Source organism: Sinohyriopsis cumingii, chromosome 16 (genome assembly GCF_028554795.1).
Source record: "Sinohyriopsis cumingii isolate HCF-2022 chromosome 16, ASM2855479v2, whole genome shotgun sequence".
NCBI classification, from domain to species: Eukaryota; Metazoa; Mollusca; class Bivalvia; order Unionida; family Unionidae; genus Sinohyriopsis; species Sinohyriopsis cumingii.
In genome coordinates, this window is record NC_142976.1 from 3569431 (window position 1) to 3595053 (window position 25623).

The window sequence follows — 25623 nt, forward strand, 5'->3', positions numbered from 1 at the left end:
TATGAACACAATAATTACGTTTAAAAGATAACAATATGAATTATTGCTTAATGAATTTTCAAAAGGAAAAGGAGAGGATTTTAGGAATATAAATATTGTTGTAAAATGTATTAAAGGAATAAAATGATGTCTTGTAGTGTATGAAATGGTGTTTCAGATATGTTAATAATACAGTTTAAAACGTAGTTTAAAATGGCGCTAAAATAAAAAATATTGATGTATATTTATAATGGCTCTCAAATTATTAAAATTGATACCATTATAAACGGCTTACTATTTGCATGGGTACTTATAGTGTTGTACACATTTTTTAGAAAAATAACAAGTTAAGGTCTGATCATCTGTATTACAAATGATAAACAGCGTTTACAAAAAAAAAGCTTTAAACAGATTGATTCACTTGTATTGCAAATGACAGACAAGCTTCACAATCCAATTTTTTTTTTGAAACTGATTGATTGGCATCATAAATGTGAACAAACTGTTTACACTGGAATATTTATTTGTATGCCCATAAGCATAGGTTTGCATGCCGTCTTCTCTGATATACCTTTTATGACACCTGGTGACACTGTTTTTATTAACCTTGTATTATCACATGTTAAATAGTTTAATATTATACGTTGTGTGATCAATTTCCACTTTTCTCAAATAACGATTTTCTATAAGACTCAGGGTTTAGTTCTTTTGTTTGCAACACCTTTTTCATTAATGTCTTTGTGTCTTCACTCACACGCGAGTATATTTTTGGTCTTAGGTCAGCAAATTTCTGTATGATGTCTCCGTTCCATCATCAATAAACATTCTCCCACCCTTTTTACTTTTATATTATGTTTAGGTTGGTTCGAATGAACATAACTCGTATCATATAACGTAATACTATTTTTCATATTATAAATATTTATTTTTTGCCAAATGTTATCAAACTGTCTTTATCAGTTCAGTAATTTTGCCCAAAAGTATTTTCATTTGCTAATGATAAAGTTATACATGAGTAATTTGGATACATCATATATGGATTGTCAAGCATACATTGGTCTATTTAGCACTACTTTAAGTTTAACACTCTGCATAGCTGGCTACCAGCTGATTAGGGGATATTTTTCTTGTTATATGTCCAGGATTTGATACTTATCGTTTGATTTTTTCGTTTCGTTTCTGAAAGTTTCCCAAAGTATGTCCTCATAATGAATTAGTCCTTGGCTTGAAAAAAAATCTATTTCAGATTTTTTTTTAGCTTTAGTTCTAAGACTAGTGTTTAATTAAACATATAGAGCCATTTTTTTAAAAAATATTTTAAAACAAATCTAAAGTATATTGTAGTATCCGACGTACCTTTGTTACCTGCTTACCCAATTCTATATAGAATTCTCGGCTACGGTAGTTTATAATATTTTTTTGTAATCTATTAAATTAGGCACAAGTTTATCCCAATTAATAAAACTACTATTTTAAACAGGATGCCATATAGATATAACACGCCAAACTTGAGCCTTATTACCAAAACAATGTTTGAAATGACCAGACTAACGATGTTGTGGACAAGAAAATTCGTTCAATAATGGCTCCCTAATAAATAAAAATTTCATTCTTTATGTGAAAAAACATGATCATTGTTACAGACCAGATTGAAGAATAAGACAGCGATGTTGTTGCAACAATACCAGAAAAAGTAACAAAAAAATTAACCGTCAAATCAATTATAAAACGTAAGCATAAATTATGTTTAGGCAACCAAGCAAAATCAGAAAAGGCTCTACAGTGGATAACCAAATTAGCTGAAGAATTTCATAAGCCTGAAAGAATAGAGGTCACTCAGCACTGTGTAATAACTCATTCAATAAATATTCAGCATGATGACTGTTTTGGTTGACAAGCATCAATTTAGCAAGCATTAAATTAGATATAAATATATATTAACTAAACAATGGAATTAATATAACAAACGCTCTTAAACAAATGACAACAACTACTCAAAAACACAAGAAACATAATTTTATAACGAAACGTTTAAGAAATTTTGTTGGATAATTATAGTTTTAAAATGCATCGCATGTTTAATGAATGCGCAAATATGACTATTAAAGATTTTAACAGAACTCTCAAATGTATAATGTGGAAGCATTTTACAGCAGACAATAAATCTACATAGTTAGACTTTGTACCAAACAGAAAGAAGAGAAGATATTTTTTTTAAACGAGCGAATAATGGATAAAATTCATTGCATGGTTGAAAATATTTAGGTTTTTCACTCTCTAGAGGAAATATATCCATTATTCACTCGAAGCAAGCCAACCTTTCCTTTTTATGCTAAAACGTATTCGCCAGCCATATGTACTAATAAAAAGATTGAAAAAAAGCAGGTTTCTTACTGGATCCAGAGCGATGATGTCAGCGGTTTGCCATTTATGTTCTGTGTTTGTGAATATTCGCGCATAAAATATAAACAATAACACATGTACCCTTCCGAATTCAAAGTTAACTTGTACATTAAAAATTAACATTTTTTAATTCAATAAAAAAAGTAATATCGTTGTTTGTTTTTTTTTAAATTACACATAGAATTGTACCTTTAAATCTCCAATCGACTTTATGATTTCAATGAAGATAAAAGTTAAGAAGTACAACAAAAATAATCGACCAAAACATTATTCTCGTAAAGTGCAACTATACCCCCATATTGTTCACTACTCTGAAAAATTGCTTTCGGTTAGTTTTCTTTCCTGCAAGATGTCGTTCTCGCTTAATACAGTTATCAAATTGTACATTGGGCGTTCTTGTCGTTCGGCAATTTGTCGAATTGGCTAAGAAGCCGCGTAATATAATCCTTTAAATATGCTAAAGTCTTTGATTGATTGTGGTATAATGGAAATTTCAAGATTGCATGAAACTCATGTTCATGGGAGATTCGCCAAGATTAGATAGTTTTTCAATTAAGTCCACAGGAAAATAAATCCTAATTTAAAGCACTGCATTTGTGTCGAAGACATCTAAATAAAACTGAGTATTTCCCATCGTCATGAGAAAAGTGTAACGGGGGGGGGGGGGAGGAGGGAAGAGCAGATACATAAGGAATATATAATTGTTTTTTAAGCTTCTTAAAGTTGGAATATTTATAATTACATGTGTAAATCTATTTCAAGACTTTAGTGTTGATGGCATGTATTAGCTAAGCTAAGCTGAAAGCATTTCTTAAATTATCCTTGCTGATGTTTTTAACACGTGGTGGTAGTCACACTCAAAACTAAAAAATACTTGATTTGATAAAATATTCGTACATGTGTGTGTGTGTGTGTGTGTGTGTAAGTGTGTGTGTGTGTGTATGTGTGTGTGCATTTTTCTCCGTTAACTTTACATTGTCAGAATAGTTAAGTATTTTACGATATTGCACTCACGTCTACTTCATTTTGCACTCATGTGTGCCCAAATGTTATTAGGAACTACTTTGCAAACAACTCGTATACACTAGTAGATGCTTTACATTTTGGTGATTAAATTTATTTCTGAATGAACTAAAGTAGATGTTTCGGGGAGTGCCACAGGCCAGCTACTTTGTGACATTCCGCGTTAACCTTTCTGATACAATGTTTCGGATTTTGGCTTTAGATAGAAGCCAGACAGGTCTGGGTCCCTACAAATAACATGCAAGTGGCAAGGCATAAACTGTTTTCTTTAGATGGTAATAAGAATGGCAAAAATATACTTACAGTTTTACATCCTGAATTTCCTCACAATGTACTTTCTTAGTTCTGCAAATCCGAATTACATGAGCCATGTCATGGGTTCTCAAGCTTGATTGCACATTTCGAAATTGTACTGTAATTTCGACTATATTCCAAGTGCAATTACATCCTTCTTACTGCACTCAAAATGAAATAAACATTATATTCCATAGCGTCTTTTTGATAACTGAGATTGGAAGACTTCATATTTTTTCCACATTATGATTTCAAACATGCAATGACTGAACAGAAATACACTTGTACATGTCAACACTCTGCTGAAATTGAATGTCCTTCATGTAGAATTGGCACAGATAAATCCAGTCCATAATCACGAAATTTAGTAGAATCGACACAAATACCAAAATCTATTTATTCCAAATCAAATGCAAAAGCTGTTGCCATGCGCATTCATTCACAATATGACTCAAAATGTCAATGTAAAGCAGACCAAAACGCCATTTTCTTTCAAAAGTTATGTCTAGCGCGGCTAAGTTCAAATTTATCTGGGCAAAGCAATGTGCGCATTAATAATGTTGTTGATGTGTAATGATGAATCTCCGCTTGTGTATTTAGTTTGTAATATGGCATACATTTAGTTATTTTGTTTCTTGTTGTGTATTTTTATTTATATAATTAAGTCTTAGGTAGAATAAGAAAATGAGCATATAATAAAAAGGTTACTGCATTTGTATGGGAAACTATGAACTCGTTTCGTCAGATGTATATACTGCACTCCCAAGGTCGTGCATTATTTCCATCCGAAAAACCCGTTCATATTTTCCCATACAAATGCAGTAACCTATAAATATACAACGTTTACAGAGCGTCAATAACAGTGTTATATTGATGAGGGGAAATATGTATACAAAGTATACCATGCATTATTAACAATGTCATATTGAAAAGATTGAATAAATATACAAATATATATACATCATTAATATCAGTGTTATATTGAAAAGATTGAATATGTATACCATGTATACACGGCATCAAAGACATATTGTTACATTGAAAAAAGAAAATATGTATGCAAAGTATACACGGCATCAATAGCTGTGTTATATTGAAAGGATTAAACGAGTAATTGATCGGAGATCTTGTGTTGTATCATTTATATGTACAAGAACATAAAGATGGAAGTTAATTTTCAACATTCAGTGAATTCGTGTTGTTGACTGACACACTGAAAAAATACACTGCTGAAAGATTGCAAATGGAGGTACATTCAGTGAATTCGTGTTATTGATCAAGACCTTGAAAATATACACCGCCTAAGGTTTGCAAATGTATATTTTTGTATTCTTTAACAATAATTACCAAATATTATCGATACGTTGATTTTGGTTTTGAGAGAACTGCTTACATCTCTAGTTTCATTTTCATTAATGTTCATGTTAACGAATTTTAAATCTGTGATGTTGCCCCCCAAAAAGCAATTTCATAGTCAGTTATTTTTCATATTATACAGATATGCATTTCTGTTTGGTTTAAACATATTTTATTGTCACACTATACTACAATGGGATTGGGCACAAATGCTAACAACTTACATTAGCCTTCTCCCTACATAATACAACTATTACAACATATCCAACATGATAATTGTGACTAATAATGAAGACAATGGTGTTTTAGACGAAGTACAGGCAGGCTTTAGTAAAAAATACTCGGCATGCGACAGTATCTTTATTATGCAGGCTTGAGCTCAGATATATATATATATATATATATATATATATATATATATATATATATATATATATATATATATATATATATATATATATATATAAAGTATATTTTCTTGTCTTTTTGAAGATTGTCAAAAAGCTTTTGATAAATATTTTGATAGATATGTAGAGCAATCTAAACAGCTGTGCCCGGGCACCCAAAGGTTTAACTACTTATTTGGAATGTTCATTAGCTACAAGGCAATGTTGTGTTTTAAGCCTTATCATGTTTTCCCTTTTTATTAATAATTTGATTACACAGTGAAAGCTCGAATGCAACAGATGTGTATTTATCTCAGTAGATATTGATGATAACTTTGCAATACTTTACCCTTAATGTTGCTAACTGCGCCAATACAATAAAAGCTACGTCAGAGCTAAATAAATTATATTGAATGTTTCTGTGATAAGAACGGTATAATGGTCAATCTCAGTAAAAGTAAAATCATTGTTTTCAGAAATGGGGATATCTCAAGCAAAACGAGATATGGTTTTCGAAAGAAAGTCGTATTGAATGTGTGCCGTAGTACAAATACATGGGTTTATTTTTAACCCCAAAGTTGGTTTGGACGAAAACAAAGCAGATACTAGCAGCTCAGGCAAAGAAAGCAACTTTAAAGATTTTGAATAATGTAGAGGATGCTTTTAAAAATTTTGATCCGGCAATAAAACCAGTAGAGATATTGAAATTGTGAAATACAATTTCTGCAAACAGTATGTATGTGTTCGTAAATTTACCAATAATGCGATTGTGTTAAGTGAGTGCGGAAGATACCCACTTTGTACCTCGTATGTATGTTTTTGCATTAAATACTGGTTGAAGGTCGTAAGAATGCCTTCAGCTCGATACCCACACCAATGTTATTTAATGCTGACAAGATTAGATGAAACTAACCATGTCACCTGGGCAACCAAATTTAAATACATTTTGTTTCGGTTTTGGGTATATTTGGCTAAATCAAAAAGTTGGAGACGAAAAACAATTGTTCGCACTATTTTTGCAAAGAATTAAGGATTCAACACTACAAAACTGGCAAAGTGATATTTACAACTCACATAATATAGGTATTATAGCATGTATAAAACCGGATTAGGACCAGAAAAAAAATATTTCTCATGTGGATTATCGTATTTTCTTTGAAAATTACTTGCTAAATTTAGATGTTCAGCGCATACGCTAAAAATAGACAGGTAGGCATAACATGATTGAGAGAAATAATAGGTATTCTGAACTATGCCGGAAAAATAATGTTTGTTTGGTAGAAGATGAATTCCATTTTGTTTGCGTTTGTCCAGCTTGCGACCACATAAGAAAGAAATACTTCAATGAAGTTTATTATATCTTTCCATCTGTAGAAAAAAATTTGTATCCCTATTGAGTCATAGCAATGTATTAATTATAAGAAATCTTTCTCACTACATCAATTTGGCTTCTCGTCTTAGACAATATTTAATAGCTCAAACGAATGGTGAATAATATACATAGAGGTAGTAACATCTTTATAAAATAATGCACCGATTATTGGAAGTTATGTCTCTATACTCATGATGAACACCATATTTAAGTTCTTTAAACCATGGCGCACATTATATTTACTTGTATTTGTAATATGGGCTGTTGACCTAAATTACTGAATAAAGTATTATTATTATTATTATTATTATTATTATTATTCATGACAAGCTTCATTTCAGCACAATAAAGGGATGTAGAGTGCAGAGATGAGTCATCGGCAAAAAGACAGTGAGAGAGCTCATACCATCGGCAATATCGTTAGAAACAAGAGAGGTCCAAGTACGGATCCGTTTTGTACAAAAGCATTTATAATCATTTCTTATAAATACGTATCGTGCAAAAGGACAATTTGTTTTCTGTTACTATGATAAATGTCAAACTATTTTATCAGATTACCGAAACACTGTATTCTTTCAATTTAAATAATAAGCCTGTGTGCCAGACCCGTTCGAAAGCTTTTGATAGATCACAAAACACAATGCAAGAATTTGGAGGTTTTTCTAGTGATGTGCAAACACTATGATACATTTCAATCAGCTGAAAAACAGTGGATTGACCAGGAACGAATCTTGATTGATACTTATAAAAAATACGGTTTTGATGAAAGTAATTATACACCTGTTTAAAATGCATCTTTCAAAGATTCTTGCGACACAACTAAGTAGAGATTGGTCTATAATTTGCAACCTTGTGTAAATCACAATTTTTAGAAATGGGGAAAATGAGGCAAGTTTTCATTTGTCTGGAGATTTCTTTCCCTTTAACGATTTATTATAAATCATTGTTGGTGGTGCTCCTTTTGTTTCTCTGACGGCTTTAAGCATTATATGACTCACACCATCAGGCCCAGTGGCTTTATTGACAGAAATGGTACTTATGATATCTTTAATTTCTTTCCAGTGATAGTAATATCGTGTAGGGTATCAGATCATCTTTTTTTAAAATAGGGAGAGAAACATTACTACCATCGATAGTTGAATTAAAACTAAAACAATCATTTAATAAAATAGCCTTTTCTTTTTAATTTTTAATGCAAAACGAAGCATTATTAATTGTATCTATAAGTGGGGAATATAATTTAATGGGTTTATCTCTTTCAAATATGATTTCGTAATTTTCAAACTTGCGTTAGTAGCATTTTCTTTCAGAATCTGAAAGATGTGCATCAATAATATCCATGTATTGTTTTTAGCACATTTTTTCATGTTGTTTATTACATTCCTGATTTGTTTGAATTAATTCCAGTCACTTGGCCTACCACGAGTGAATGCAAATTTGTGTGCTCTGTCTCTTTTCCTTATAATTTTTCACAACTGGCAATCAAACAACGGTTTATCTGTTGGGCGAATTGTTACTGTTTTACAAGGAATAAGAGAAGTTGAGAATTCTAATTATTTGGTTATGAATATATCAGCCGCAACATCAATATCTCTTGGTGCAAGCAAATGGTTTACCCAGTTAGCTCCTGTTAATGGGATCCAAGGTGGCTGAGTGGTAGCAGGTGCTCGCCTATACCGATTACTGCCATGTAACCTCCGTGAGCGTAGTTTCGAGTCTCAGGCTCGGCCAGTGTGGGCATGTGAGAATGCAGTTTGTAGCTTCCCGTGTGTCGGTGGATTTTAGCGGGCTTTTCTCTGGGTTCTTCTCCCACCAATTAATTCTAGCCGCCATATTTAGCGTATCTCGCGCTAAGACACAGCGTTAAATCCAAAACAACAAACAGTTCCTGTTATCGGCGCACTTAATTTGTTAAAATCAGCTTGGCTGTAAATCCAGACACGGCTCATACGGGTCGCTTATGGGTGCACGTTAACACTGATCGCTATATTAGGAGCATCATGGTCACTAAATTCTCTACCAATTCTTAAGATGTCTGTGTGAATTATATTTGTACAAGGACTTACAAAGATTGGATCAAGCAAGGTTTTGGTAACAGAAGTAATTCGTGTAGGATTTCTTATCAGGCTATATCTTGCCATTAAATTAACTAAATTTGCAGAAATAGAAGGTACATGTAAATCAGTGTTTTAGTCCAACATAATGATAATACGTTTGTACGTGTCACTAACGATGCTAGTTGAAGTTTCAAAACTTTCCCAGAAATTGATAGAGGAGTAGATAGATCATACCATACCCTTATGACTATTTTATGCGAGGGTTCATGGTCATGATGAGTTCAGAATGAGAATTTAACAACGGTGGGAAAACATAAGGAAAGAATGAAAGAATTCGTATTTAATTATTTACTTCGAATCAATTATGAGGAGTTCAAGTATGTCTGAATTAGACCACTGCTGTGAACCATTCATGTACGGTCTTTCTGCATAGGTCATTATACTGGGGAAACAATACACATATTCCCGTGACCAGTCTGTGCGCTCATATTGTTTGTTGGGAACAAAATTAAAGTTCAGACACTGTTGTACTCACCAATAGTGCAATTGGATACATTTTTTAGCTGTTTGGTAATAAATTTGACTAGTCTCTCACTATCTTACATGAAGCCAATATTGAGATTAATATAATCTATGTTTGGGTTTGCACAGAGACAGGGAAATCCCAGTCAAGAGATTACTTTATATGTCTCCCCACGAGGCTTTGCCGAGTGGGACACAAATAATGTAACCCTACGATTGGTCCAAACACCGATATAACATATTTTTTTCACCCATCTTTTCACCGTTAAAATAACCCTCCATTTTTGCAATATAATTAGCAGGTTTCACACATGCAATCTTAATGATCTACTTTTATTGCCTCTCACTTTATATAATGGTAATCAGGTCTAGCATTCTTTAATGAAAATCTGAGTGATTGTTTAAGTAGAATCTACCTATATGTGCCAGTCTTAGAAAAGAAACAAAAATTAAGATTTTTTATATATAAAATAGTTGTGTTGCACATATTGATGAAGCCTCGAACCACGTGCTATTATTTGTAAACGCGCTTTTATACTAATATATAATAATGAGGGTAGTGGTGTGACCAGTCGACTCTAAGTACACAAAAAAACATTTCATGTTATTACTGTATTATCACATTTAATCGATGGATGTCATGTGGAAATAACAATAAATAATTTATATATTTTAAATGGATTACTTTTCATTTTGATCAGTTCTAATTTGGAAACGTTCTGTGGTGGTCAATGGTACTATAAAGTACACGCTCTAACGAAGTGTGCAATGACTATGAGGAGATTATGCATTCCTGATTTTCTTGGAAATGTATATTTTTGGCTTGGAGATATGGCAAGTGTTGCTATTACTAGTGCAATAAAACGCTACATGGAAATGTTGTGGAACAGCGTCTGGATTGATGAATGAACCACTCTGATTGGTTAGTACTGGAGTTTGCAATCGCAATTACATTATTGATTCAGCTGGGATGGATTAGGGATGTTTGAAAAAGTTTGAAGAACTGTTATTGTTGCACTTGCTGTTTTTGGATTTTATAAACCGGACTGATATAAATAGACTGAGACAAGAAAAGTAAGGTTCGCAAAAGAGATTTCTCTGTCGCGTGGATAAGAATAAACTTCTCTCCCTGTTTTCCAGGAAGACGACGTTGAGATTAACATCTCTTTATTTTACATGAAGTCGATGTTCAGATTAACAAATGCCTCTCCCTATTGTAGATAAAGACCATGATGGGATCAATTAACGTCTCTCTCTATATTGCATGAAAGCAATGTTGAGAATAATTAACGTTTCAAATGTCTACAGTACGAGTCGTGACTGAACTACCGCTTCTTTAATTCCAAAACAGACTGGGATTGCTATAAAAAAAACTGGAATAAAAAAAAATCACGTGGGCGTGTGCCATTTTAGGAAATAGTAGACACAGAGAGAGAGAGAGAGAGAGAGAGAGAGACAGACAGACAGACAAACAGCCAGACACAGAGACAGAGAGAGAACGGAAAGTGCTATCCCTGGAGTGCTTATAACACCGAATGAGTAACATCACCACAGCACATCAATTAGTTGAGTTAATGTGGATACCGTCGCACACTGGAATCTCTGGCAACGAAACAGCAGACAAAGTTGCACAAACCAAACTAGGAGATCAAAACTCTATCAAGCTTAACTATAGCTCTACAGAAGCACTAAGCTTCGCACAAACATAAATGGACCAAAAATGGCAAGATTTTTGGAACTCCTCCACAAAAGGTAAAAAGCACCATGAAACCCCAAAAACCGTAAATAGGAACATACAGCTACCTAAGGGTACCTATTTAGAACAGAAAACCATAAACAGGATAATAACTGGAAAAACTAAACTAGCAAGCAGTTTTGGAAGGTTTATAGGACCCAAACCAGCAACCATTAAGTGCTTTCAGTGGCGTCGCTAGGGGGGTGCGGGGGGGGGGGGGGTGCTGACCGCACCGGGTGACACCATCTCAGAGGGGTGACACCAAAATGAAAAATTGCAAATTTTACAGAGCACACACTGCTCGATCTAGTCGGATTTCATAAGCGGATAACCGATCATAGTTAAATACATGACAGCAGGCACAGCAGTGGCGTCGCTAGGGGGATGCGGGGGGTGCGGACTGCACCGGGTGACACCATCAGAGGGGGTGACACCAAAATGACATTACTAAGGATTCTGTATGGTCTGTTACGGAAGGAGGACCATGGGGGTGACACCATGAGCTACCGTACTGGGTGACACCAACCCGAGTTACGCCACTGACTGCTTTAACTGCCACACCATCGAAGATCTGCACCACGTATTCAATATATGCCCAAAATATCAACACGCTAGGAAAATATTTATCAAACATCAAAAAGAGATTGGATCACCACACACATACCCAGAGTTACTTATGGACTCTAATAAAAATAAACAATCAGCATATAAAACTATAAATAAATTCATAGACTCAGCAGGACTTAGGAACAAAATATAATTACTATCCCAACAAAACCAAAAGACCCAGTAACTAGCTAAATAAATTTAGAAGCCCCACATAAAAACCCATAACATATCATTCAATTTTATAAAGATATTAATAAATAATTCACTCAAGAAGCACCTATAAAAAACTAAGAAAACTGCAAAATCGGATGTCCTAGATGTCCTTAACCAACCGTGTAATCGGCTAGGACTCCGGTCTCTTGCTAAATAAAGTATGAATAACATTCAATCTCTAAAAACATTAATAAATAAATAACTTAAAGAGGCAACATCTAAAAATTTATTAATAACATAACGTAGGAAACACACACTAAACACCTCGATTAGTAATACTGTAATAACTTTGAAAATCTCTCTTCATACATGATTTCTACTAACAACATCTATAAACATCATAGAACACACACACCCTTTTAAGAACATTTTGAAGACAAAAAACGAAAACAAAAAACCAATGCAAGAAACACGAGGCAAATTCAATTAGAAACCAGCGATGTGAAGCAGGCAGGACCGTTCCCGAGCTCTCCTTCCCACTAATGACAGCCAACCATTCAACTGTAAGGGACCTTTATGGACCCACAGATTGAGGTCAAACTATCAGGGTTCCTTGAACCCAAAAAAGCCTGTGGGAGGTGGCACCATTCCCTTCCCCATGAACAATGCACAATTGTGCGCACGCCACTATAATTAAACTCAACAATAACAACATCATGGTTTGGTAATATGTGCTTAGTCGTGAGAGAATATGGGCTCCTCTGTGCAGGCAAGGCACGGACCTGGGTTCGAATCTCCGTAGAGTTCGAATTAAAAATTCTCTAACCTATAGCTATGTGCTTTTCATTATATGACCATATATTCATATCAATCACGAAAAACATAATGAACAATCCATTTTGTATTGTTCATTACGATCCAATTATGTTTTTGCTTTGTTTTGATTTCTGTTGTTTTAATTGTCTTAAAATCACAGACGTAGCGTTTAATTTGCATTTTAATTCGTGTTTTCTTTTTGTTGAATCTATTCAATTAGAAAAACATCCGTATTGATAAGATAGTTACAGAAATCTAATAATTTTTTCGTAGCTTGCTTGATCAAAGAGACATACTGAAACAAAAACTCAGCAGTTGTTATTAATAGACACCGAATGAAACCTATAGACACCGCAATAAAACCTTTCTTTTCTCTTAAAGGTGTTTAAAGATAAAACATCGAGATTTAATGTTTTTAAGTATAAAATTGAAAAATTAAATTAATTAAAGCTATCAGATATCCTTCAGTATGGCTGCCAATGACATCTGAAAGCGCTTCCTTCTTACGGTACCGTACATGAGGCCTTTGGAGCCTTTGATTCAAAGATTCTGAAAGTGAGAAATACGTATATTTTCTTTTTCGTTTTCTTTTTTGATCACCGTTCGGTGGCAAAAATAGTAATTTTAAAACACCCGTGCCTCTGACAACCTGTTCGCCTGTCTGCATATATGTTTGTCCGTGGATTCATTTATCATTCCTCCTCTTGAATGATTGGCAGTGATCGTACAGAACTTAATGATATATTTTCCTGCGTTCTGATGTTTTGTAATATATCTTAAGATTCCAAGGAAGGGCCAAAAGTTGACATGTTCTAAATTATTCACTGTAGGGACGAGTAGCTGTTGGGTAATCAGGTAGATTTTTTCTCCAAGACCACCTATTTCGCTTTTCAAAAGAGAATATGTCGTGAATGACAAAGAAGACACAACTTGCACTAGAATCATACATATTTGTGGAAATAATGACAACCCATCGATATAATTTTACCTATCCTAAATTAAACAACGATCTTCGAGACAAAATACTTCCAGTCTTAAATAAAGTCCAAAATTATTATTTTAAACGTTATAAGAAATATAAAAGTACTCATTATTGTCGTTTATTTTCTCAAAACGTGTTGAATTTCCTAACATCAAAGTTCCGCTACAATGATAATAGGAAGATTTATGTGTACTAATACAAAAATGTTAGAAGGTAACTAGGTCTTATTTGCACAGTTTCTTTGTCGAACAATCAAAAGTGGTGTCGCAAATTAAGCTTATTGCTGCTTTAATGCCCGAAGGCTATACCGCTCACAGTTAACTGGTTAAATGGAATTGGAGCAAGGCAACTTAATTCTTCAGTAAATTGGGGCTCAACGATCGGCTTCCCAGAATGATATTTGTTTGTTATTCTGAAAGTGAGAGCAAGCCATTCTGTGGGAAAACATGTTGACGAATTAACTGACCTGGCAACAGAGAGGCACTTGATTTTTATTCCTTTCACGTGTGACAGAAGGGAAACTGCATGCTCGATTGAAAAACATTGATCAATTTACTTTGCTCATGTCTACAACAAGAGGTCCCCAATTCACAAATACTTTCAGTGTCAAGAGTGGAGTGTTAGAGAAGATTATCGTTAATGAATTTTTTTCTTCATAACAAAGCTATGCTGCAGGCTGAGTTCGGACACTTTGACGAACTTATGTGAACACATTCTGTTGGTATAGATATAAAAGTCTTTGATCGAACACGACAGTCAGGAAATGCAAATGAAAGCGAAACAGACATTTTGCGCCAAAGAACCCAAAGAAAATGCTTTCACAAGACTAACGAACTTTAATAGAATTGATTTATCAAAGTGCAAATGTGGCAACTTCAGGATAGTTGTGTACATATGTTTTATTATATAAAACATTCCCCAATGGGGAACATATTTGAAATAATCTTATTGTTTGCCAGTTATAACTCAAGGACACCTATGAAACAATTTTATTTAAATAAAATGAATTTTATATATATATATATATATATATATATATATATATATATATATATATATATATATATATATATATATATATATATATACATACATACATACATACATACATACAATGCAACAATTTGTGCAATGCACTAGAAACTACCTTTGTTATTACCAAGGCACACAAATCTGAGAAATGTTACATTCTAAAAATTTGATTTTCAAATTCCCTTCAAAAATTAGAGACCCTGATAAAATTTAGTTTATTACCGTTTCTAAGATGGAAGGTGGAAATGATGCATTCCACGTTAACGCACATCTGTTTGACCTGGCTATTTTAAATATATGATTTGCATACTAGATCACTTTGAAACAAAGGCAAGAAACTACCTAGCTATCTATGAATCTAACTATATCATAAATTTTTCCCCTTAATCTTGTTATGTTTTTCCTGCAAGCATATAGCATTAAAACTCGAGACGATTAAAGCACATGAGTAGGTAATATGATAATATCTGTTTCATTTTGTTTTCATTCCGAAACTTAAAATGTTTGGCCCTCTTCTGAAAATTTCCCCTCCCTTTCCCGCGTTGCATGGGCCACGGTGCTGGTAGTTTTGCAACTATATATGTGACTAATTGATGAAACAAACATTATAGATGGAGCAGATTTCCATAACTACTTTAGCTTTATTCAGACATCATTTGAATGTGTCTTGTTATGATTCGATATTTTAGACACAATATTTGGATCACATTACTGAAATATATATTGAACGTGGTATGCCGTTGATATGTTCAACATGTAGCAAAGGATTGCTTATATAAAAACAATTGAACATTGTTCTCTCAATAGTACTTGCATATCGACATTTATTCCATGATAAATTAGTGTTATAGAACGGGAAATATATCCAACACACACATTTTGATATTCTATGCGATACTTACTTTTTTATATAATATACAACACACCAACATTGTTGATATATTATCAACAATCAATCACACATAAGAAAGACAAGGGTATGCTGTGTTTATGGACCCACTATACTTACTTTTTGATATAATATACAACACACCAACATTTCTTTTACTATCCAACATAACTTTCTGATATACTATTAACATACAATCACAATAAGAAAGACAAGGGTAAATGGTCTTTACAGACACATTATACACACACAAGCAAACTCGACTATGCTAGAACAAAGAACAGAGTGGAAAGGTTTTAAGTTTTAGCTGGTTTGTAAACATAGACATAGAACAGACAGGCATATATACATATCCAAATATCCAAGCAAAACTTGGCAATGACTTAGACAAGTATCTCTCTTCCTAGAGATGCAGATGGCCCTGAAAAGGGCTCATGAGTGTTCTCCAGGATCACGAGTATATATATATATATATATATATATATATATATATATATATATATATATATATATATATATATATATATATCCCGGGTCTGGCTCGACTACAAGGACACATCCTGTGCAAGTATTCCGTCTAAATGCGAACGGAGACAGTAGGTCTAAAAGGAGGCTCGTTGGCTTCCGTCTCCCAATCCCAGGCCTCTTTCTCCGTCTCTTCATGGATCCATTCTTATGGCGCAGGGCTATTGCTGCTGCTTCTCTTCCTCTTTTTCTCTTTCCCTTTGAATCTCCTCTCGCAGGACGTTTTCCCTTTGATCATCGGCCATCTTGAAGGAATGGTGATCGTCTCCATTTTCCTCTCGTTGAGATGGTTTCATACCCTGTGCATATTCACCAGGACTTCACTTAGATGACGTGGCTGCTGACGAGTCGACGAATGGTATCAAGACTGGTGAACGCGTCGCTTTATATGGGAGAAAGAGGGGCTTAGATGAAAACATATTTTCCGATTTGATACGTGGACATGACAGATAGCATTCTATTTTACATAGATCGATAGAGATGAAGTGAAAAAGTCGATAATTAATTTTTGAGTATTAAAAACAAGACAGTACCATTTAAAAAAATTAAAACATTAAAATAAAACATCAACTTTGAAGAGGAAGGATTTGTGTAGGTCCCTTTCTCTTCACTTACAAAATGCTAAGAAAAACAAGATGGGCGCATATTCAGGGTTCACAACGTTGTGGAGTCAGACTAGACTTAGCAATGATCTAATATGGCGTCATTCTGGCATGGATGCCATTTCTGAGGTAAACGGTATATATCTGTAAGGTCCTCGAAACCACTTTTCTATTTTTCATCGTTTCCAGAGCGCTCACTGTCAAAAGAAGTCAATACGTGTTCTAATTAGAATCAACACATTGTTTTCCTGCCTTTATCAAGGTCTCCTATGGACTTTGTTGGTCGTTAGTACGTTTTGGAGAATTGTTTTTTCTTCGTCATAGCTGCTTCTTTAAAAGCATGCATTCCTATAATGACCATCGGTTTTAAGATTCGTGCCACTGTACGAAAAGCTGATAAATATCATGTCTCTTAAAAACCATGTCTTCTTTGTTGAGCGACACATCGGTTCGCAGGGTACATCTGTTCACATTCCCTGAAGAAATATTTTCAAAAATGTAGTTTTACGATGATCTTTCCTAGAGAATGCAATATTTGCCCAAGGTCACCTTTTATACTAATATTGACACTGTGAAAATACTATTTACTGACAGGAAAAGGATGCACAACGTCTCGGTAAACATAATACGTGTTTCACCTTTCACTGTAAGCAGCTATGGCATAATACACTTCTGATGGAATGCCACTCGGCAACTGAACACATATGTATCCTACGACGTGTCACCTATGTTTCCTACGACGTGTCACCTATGTTTCCTACGACGTTGTACTCAAGGATAACAGATCACAGAGGCATCAAGTTCAGTCCTTTGGTTAATCAGGTTGCGAAAATACTTGTATAATCGGTCGTTGTTGTGAATATCGTTTGAATGCCGTGATATGTTTGTGTTTCCGTGCAGAATAACAAGCAGACGCGGAGAAAATCTGATAGGCAGCGTTGTGCTGTCAGGAAATTTCATTTTAAGACGATGATAAATGTCATGGTATTCGCTCAGTACACTTACGGCGAGTTTTCTACAGTGCTTTATTACAGTGATTGAAACAGCAAATTATATCGACAATATATTGCCCATTAAAATGAAATCATGGAGGAATTTTCGTGGTATTGATATTCAATTGAGAGTTCGCTGGCGATGATGTTTTGGATTCATAAATTAGATCATCATTTGTGTCCAAGTATTCTTGAGCTTTGTTGAATATTTAGAAATAGATCTGTTTTCCAGCCACATTGTTGACTTCATTGGAAAAAAGTGCTTTCTACCAAAGCTACTTCCCAATGCGCTTCGTCAACCAATTGCATGGATTTAGGTAATTTGGCCTTGAAATAACATATTTGTTTTGCTGGGAAACACATCTGTAAATTGATTATTCATAGTTCGATGGTTCTGGTCCCGGAAGAGTCAATCGTTGTCAAATGAAGCTGATTTTCCAACGAGGACTAAAAAAAGCGCTGCCTATGTGCTCGGAAGAGCGGTGGCTGACGTTGGCGAAACTGTCGTTGTTACTGTTGGTACATTTTCAGAAAGAACTATGAGGTAGATAACCAGCAAAATTAGTTCAGCGTCGTTTATCTCCTTGTTGCAAACTCAAGGTTCCAATATGTGCTCCATTAATACAATACTCCAAAAAGATTTGGAAGAAAAAGACAATTTGATTTTTTAGGGACACGTTCTCAATACTACAGTTACAGTAGTTGCCGTTGTTGTTGTTCTCAAAAAGGTTAAACCTGATGGAGCTATAATTGTGTTTGTAACTTTATAGTAGAAGACTTGTGAGGCAGCAATCCAAGAATAGAAATTGGGTGGATATCATTTTTCACATGGGAGCACATATATTTACACGTTAGATGTTCTTCGATTGTGAATCCTTTTGATATCGTACACGTCGACTTCTTTCGTAGTCGCATGTTGAGAAACAGGGAAATAAAATGTGCCTTTGAACACTTCTTCGTTCGTATCGTCCAATTTATAGGGTATTTCCCATTCCGAAACCAAATTTCCTGTGTTTAATTTTTTTCTTGGACGATGTCTCAAACGTTGAAAACAAACGCATTGCTTACGTACACTGTACCAATAAATATACCTATATACTATCACACACGAGGGGTAATTATAAAGGATAGATTTTGTTTTCGTTTCATCTCGTAATCATTTGAATAGTGTCTCTTTTTCAGTAGATCTAAGGGTTCATGGATAGGGTTGTTTTTCTCCGTCATCAACAAAATCTAAAATTAAACCGTAATATTGTGTGTGTTTGTAGTGTGTGTAAGGAATACTACCCTTCGTATGTTTAATAAAGACAATAAATTCTTTTCTTAAAAAGTACAAAAACTCCATGTACGATCCACGAGTTCCTTTCTGTACATCCTGCATAATTTCAATAAAAGACTATGTTACATTAGTATTGCCGTTTTCAATTACAAGCAGAATATTCGACTGTCTCTCTCTGTCAGTCTTCAATATGTCACAACAATTATGTATAAAGCAACAATACCCTAAAAATGAAAACGAAAATTGAAATGAAAATTGAAGAAATAAGCAAACAAATTTGAAAATGAAAATTAAAAATGAAAATACAATATGAAATTTGAATCAAATGAAAATTGAAAAACAAAATCAACAAATGAAAGCGGAGAACCATATATTTATAAAGGAAATGAAATCTGAATAATTGATGATTAAATTAATAAATGTAAAATTGAATAACTAAAATGAAAATTGAAAATAAAAATGATGAAATAAAATTGAAAATGAATATGGAAAAACCAAATAGTCGAAAAATGAAATCTGACAATAAAAATTAAAAGACCAAAATGAAAATTTTAAATGAAAACAAAAGAAGCGAAAATAGGAACAGTTTTAATATACGATTCCCTGTTGTGCCCCTAAATGGCACCACGGGTAAACCTAAGGCGGAATGTTAATGCCCCATGCCTTGCACCCTCACACCTGGAAGCGGCTCATGCCTAACATATTTAAATGACTGGTAGTAACGTGTTATTTGCCTTCTTGTCGTGTTTGTTGAAGATATTCCCAGTGCAAAGAGGTTATTAAAGAAGCTAACTTGTGCTTGCAGTGAAGTGAAAATACCAATAAGCATATGACTGAACATAGGAAATGAACGACAAATATTACCATTTTGCGCACTGATCTTGTTCTTGAGCATTTGCTAAAATAAGGAATGCAATATTTTCAATTTTAATGCGGTGATGTTCGTATACATGATGTATCTGTATGTAATATAAGAATTAGATATAGCTCGTTATAGTAAGACGGAATCTAGAAGAACTAACGTCGATAGTTACACACACAAAAAAAAAATAAGTCAATGGAAGCCATGAAATTGTAAGACGATTCGATAGTCTACTGAACTTTTGGATTAGTTAAACAATAATGGGCTTTATGAAACTTCCACAATAGGCACGTGTTTTCTTTTTTGCAACTCGTTAGTCGAAGTAGCAGAATGTCAACCATGTTTACTATTACTGAAATGACTAAAAAATTTAAATCAGCCATTACAAGAGCCCGAGAATTCTGAATGAATGTTTTTTAAAGAATAACTCATAATTATGAACAAGTGTGGGGTTGATGTGTGATAAATATGTATCACAGAAATCCTAAATGATATTGTGTAGAAATGGATAGAGCAACCAGTTCTAAATGTTTTCCGGTGTACCGAGATGACATGGTAAGACAAGTCCTCTGATGGAGACCTGTGGCTACAAGAACGCTTTGCTTGAGCTACGATGATTCTAGACAGGATTCTACTGAATATCAAAGTTTGTGTCATTACGGGGTGTGAAAATGTGCAGAACAAGTGGCATATAAAAGATGTAGCAGCTGACATAATATGCATAACAACACAGATACACATATTTTAATTGCGAATGGAGACATCATTTGCCTCAAGAAAGGTGTATAGCGATGGCATTATTTAACTTTTCATTTCCGCGTAGGGTGTGTCATCTACAAAGTTAGTTCTTAGGCTAATTTCGGTCAGAGTGAAAAAGAGCCTCTAATTTCATTTATATTGCCCAAATCAATAAAAGAAAAACATGATGCTTGCTGGTCAGACTCGAGGGTTTGTTTGAATAATGAAAGAACATGAATAAGGAATTGTATTGCTGCTTCCCGGTCAATCAAAGCGTGGACCTCTTGCAAGCAGGTCCAACACAAGAGTCTATTCAATCGTTTAACCTCTCTTCTCTTTTTCTCGGTTGGTCATTGATATACCAGTTTCCATGTAGGTAAAACTAAATTGGACAAGAGAGAGAGAGAGAGAGATAGAGAGACAGAGACAGAGACAGAGAGCATGGGTTATCTAAACTTTACAACTTTATTCTCTATAATAATAGGATCCTGTATAAAGTTATCAGTAGATGGCCCACACACCTTCCACCTGGCTCACAGATTAAATGATAAGCATCGCATAATGATACTCTTATGTATATGTGCATAAGTCTATGTGTTCATGAATCTGTCATTGGCAGGTTTTCCTTAGAGTCAATATAAACCATTTTAATTATAAAATAGTACAGTCATGAAAGAAATTAACACAAAAAATAGAAATCGGTATATTACATTTGTCACGGCGTTTCTTATAGATTCACATTGAAAATTCACATAAATCAAATGTCTGACATGAAAAAAATCGTTAAGTTTGGGTTTTCCTAATGTGTTTTAAAAAAGTGCAACCTTGCTTCACGCATGACTAACACAATACCTTTGGACAATTATTTGTCTTAAGAGTCAATAACTGGTCCTGTTTATATTTAATCCGCATGGCCCAATTGTCTGCAGTTTGATTTAGGCAAGCGATGTATGTACTCGCTTATAAGTCGAGTCAAACTGCAAAAAAGCAAAGAAAACCAAGCAAAAACAAAGATCTTGATCTGCCTTTCATGATGCGTCCGAAGATCAGGGTCTATGTTGTGTGTTCTACTGATTACTCCTAACAAACTGCACAGATATGTGCAATTTGCATTTGGATTCGTCTTATAAGCGAGTATAACGGTAGGTCGCAATCGAGATCCAACATATATTCATTTGATGCCTGAGATTCAAATTTTAATTTGCTTAGAAATATAATATTATTTCAATTCTTGTGATGTTTCGTATTTCCCAAAGTTCGAATTATCTCAGACCTCTGTCTTGTAAGTATAATAGGTTCTTCACAGCACATATTTAAAAAAGAGAGAGATAAAAATCATTACCTTCAAAGCAGATACTTGTTGTTTACGCGTTCATATGAAGAATTTTCCCAGTAAACGATCAACTGCATCGTAATGGACACTATCTATATTCTATCTTGGTCTGCGAGTGTCTGTTTGGACTGCAAGCCAGAAAATAAAAAAGTAAAGGTACAGCGTTACAATTTTAAACAGTCTCCTTTACAACTAGCTAGAAACCCACTTCTGTGAATTAATGAATGGTAAGTTGAATTTTTGTATAAGCGTTGTAAAAAACGGAAGTAATTGCTAGGAACCAGAAAAAAATGTTGAATATTCAATGTGCAGGTACTCGTATTCAAAGAATATGAAATAAAAATGATTTTCAATGAGGTGGACTAAATTTAATCTGGACAAAAATGATTGTTTCCAAGAAACCGCTTGAAAATGCAATGAAACCGTATAAGAAACTTTTGATTAATACAAATTTATTGAAAGTTTATTCCAGGAAATTATTCACTTTTTATATTCTGCCAACAAAATTACCTGATTTGTTTGCATTGCTGAAAAAAAGTGCGTACAATGTAAATTTTTAAAAGGTAAAGTCATAGAGGTTGTCATTGTAAAAATAATGATAATAGTAGAGAGATAATAATGATAATAGTAGAGAGATAATAATGATAATAGTAGAGAGATAATAATGATAATAGTAGAGAGATGTACGTGACCACAAACCCCCATAAAGAAAATGAGAGGGATATTCTTTGTCAAAAACAACCGAGAAAAAAAAGGTTAAGTAGGCCATCATAATACGTAATTGTATAGATAATTTGCAGGAGTTTATTATGTATATGCCTAGTCTTCACATTTGTCATGTTTTTCCTGAGATGTTTATAACAACGGTTCATGGCCTAAAAGTGATCGTAATAGAGCACAGTAGTTTCTATGAAACATACGAACAATTCCTTACACGTGTGTTTGCCAGAAATGGCTTCCAATTCAAAAGTTTTGACCGTCTCGTACTTGGAGTAACCATACATCGGACATAGGTTATCCCAAGTATTGTTATAACAACTTGTCTTTGATTTCGTTTATCCGTTTAACTTTCAAATAAAAATACGAAGGACAGATAATTCAAATGTTATTATGTCTAGTTCATAGGTTGTTAAATGTCGGATAGTCAATAAAGGTGTCGCTTACGAATGTTCATTCAAAGGTGACTACGTCTTGTTTACACTGTTTCTTTATTGAACAATCAAAGGATGTGGTGCCGATAAAACTTATTAATTCATAGCTGCCTGAGTGCTATACCGCTCACAGTTAAACTGGTCAAATTGGATTACAGAAGGGCAACTTAATCTTTAGTGAATTAGATTTCAAAGATCGGTTCCCCAGTAACATTTGTTTGTTATTCGGAAGGTAAGAACAAGCCATTCTTTAAAATACATGTTGACGAATGAACTTACCTTGCATATTTAAAAAAAAAACACACAACTACAAATACATCTGTCTGTCTCCTACCTAATCTGTTTGCATCATAAAGTATTTACCATGATCGTTTATATTTTTCCTGCAAGCAATAAGCATCGAAACTAGGGTATCTTAAAACATACGAGTAGATAATTTCATACAATAATGACTCTGAGACGGAATCGAAAGTATTAATGTTCGGAATTTCGCTGAGTGCAGAAGCCGTGCAAATGTGAAACAAGGGAAGCCAAGTTAATGTGGCACAAGGAAAAGCCAGCAATTGTGAATTTATAGTTGCGTATTTGTGGTCATTGCTTGATTAGAAGAAAAAAATTGTAGCCACTGCGCGTTATGGAATCTTCCAGTTCACTATGACTGTTTGAAGTTCTTAGAAACAGGGGAAAACAAGGGACTTCCAGCCAAACTCAAGCACGTGTTCGATTTAATCGGTAGAGAGACCCATTGCGTGCAACAATTCAGATCTCTTTCATTAGCTTTCTTTCATGCAGAAGTGCAGCCTATTTTTGTAGGGTCCACCGGGGGTGGTAGATACGCCACTGTATTGTTCCTAATAGATGATACAGGCTTTACATTAAAAACAAAACACAAACAAAAAACAAAACAAAAACATAACCGATTCCATAAACACTTTAGATACATTTCAGATACCTCTGCAATGTTTCTTTTTAACATTAATGTTAGACAATATTTTAATCTCAATTACTAAAAGACTCACTGGATGTATTATGCTTTTAAGATGTTCAACACGCATCAAATGCTTGTAAAAGAACCATCGAACGATTTATTTCAGTACTACTTGCACATTGACATTTGTTCCGTGAGAAATTAACGTTTCCCTTATACAGATGCACAGACTCGACGCTTCAATGCTGTATGAGCTTTTTCCAGTCAGAGCTTCTGAACAAATCGTTATTGTATCCTCTAGTCAATAATCTATTGGAGATCCTTAATCTCTGTGTATTAACCTTATTGGGCATCGCATGTCAAACAGACAACTTTGTACTAGAAATATTTAAACTGGCTGGGTAGAAAAGTTTTAATTGCCTTCTTGTCGACGTTGATGTTCCCAATGCAAAGTGTCTATTGAAGATGTTCCCAATGCAAAGTGACTATTGAAGATGTTCCCAATGCAAAGTGACTATTGAAGATGTTCCCCAATGAAAAGTTACTACTGAAGATGTTCCCAATGCAAAGTGATTGCTGAAGATGTTCCCAATGCAGAGTGACTATTGAAGATGTTCCCATTGTAAAGTTATTACTAGAGATGTTACCAATGTCAAGCGACCATTGACTTTTGTTCTATATGCAATGAATTTAAAACACCAATTGGCAAAAAAGTAACATAATAAATGAGCGACAACTATTGAAAGCTTGCCCAATGATGTTGTCCATGAGAGTTTGTTAAAATGATTTATGCAATATTTAAACTTTTAGTGCAGTAATGTTGACATGTGTGAGGCATTGGTATATATAATAAGGACTAGATATGGCATCATTGAAGTTTTACATAATCTACCGTGATGTCGATGTGGTTGTTTTAAATTAAATACTAATTATTTTTCTAAACTTTAATATAAATATAGTTTAATCAAGGCCTATTTAATCCTGATTACTGAATGGTCTGCACCTTAACTGCCATCAAGAAACATCCAGACAAAACATTGTGTAACAGGTACTAAACAGGTCAAAATTAGAGCACATTGGGTCAAATCGTCACAATATAGGGTAGTACGTTTTATTCAGTATTAGCGTTTATTGTGACATGACAGCGGACGTCATTCGATCCGGTTTGTACTGGAGCATACCTTTACGCTGGCCTCATTAACCAAAACCGGAGGTTAGAGAATTTTTAAATAGTACTCTATGGAAAATCAAATCCAGATCAGTTGGATAAACGGCACCCATCGCCTTGCCTGCACACACCAACCCATATACCAACTCGACCATTCACACAACACCAAAAATATGCTTCAAAGTCGGTGGTATAGGCATCGGTGCGTAGCAGGTACACCCGCATGTGACCCCACGATATAATTCAAAATCGTTTTGAAAGAATTAATACTAATTCCAAATAATGATTTAGTCCAAAAAGTATTGAGCACTTTGTAATTCCAGAGAATAATTTAAACAAATCCACTCAAATATTAACTTAAACACAAACTAAAACTGACTTACCAAAAGACTGATTTAAACATAGGAATTAAGAATTTCTTTTTACTTTTCCCTTGT

The 25623-nt window shown here is 34.2% G+C and overlaps 1 protein-coding gene across 1 annotated transcript in view; it reads right to left on the minus strand.

Annotated features, from left to right (window-relative positions):
- LOC149779835 (uncharacterized) overlaps nt 1-22041 on the minus strand; it is a 217686-nt gene extending 195645 nt beyond the window's left edge. The window contains exon 1 of the mRNA XM_089936508.1: nt 21949-22041. The gene's annotated coding sequence lies outside the window, so the exon portion shown is untranslated. The remainder of the gene's footprint in view (nt 1-21948) is intronic.
- Between the last annotated feature and the right edge of the window lie 3582 nt (nt 22042-25623).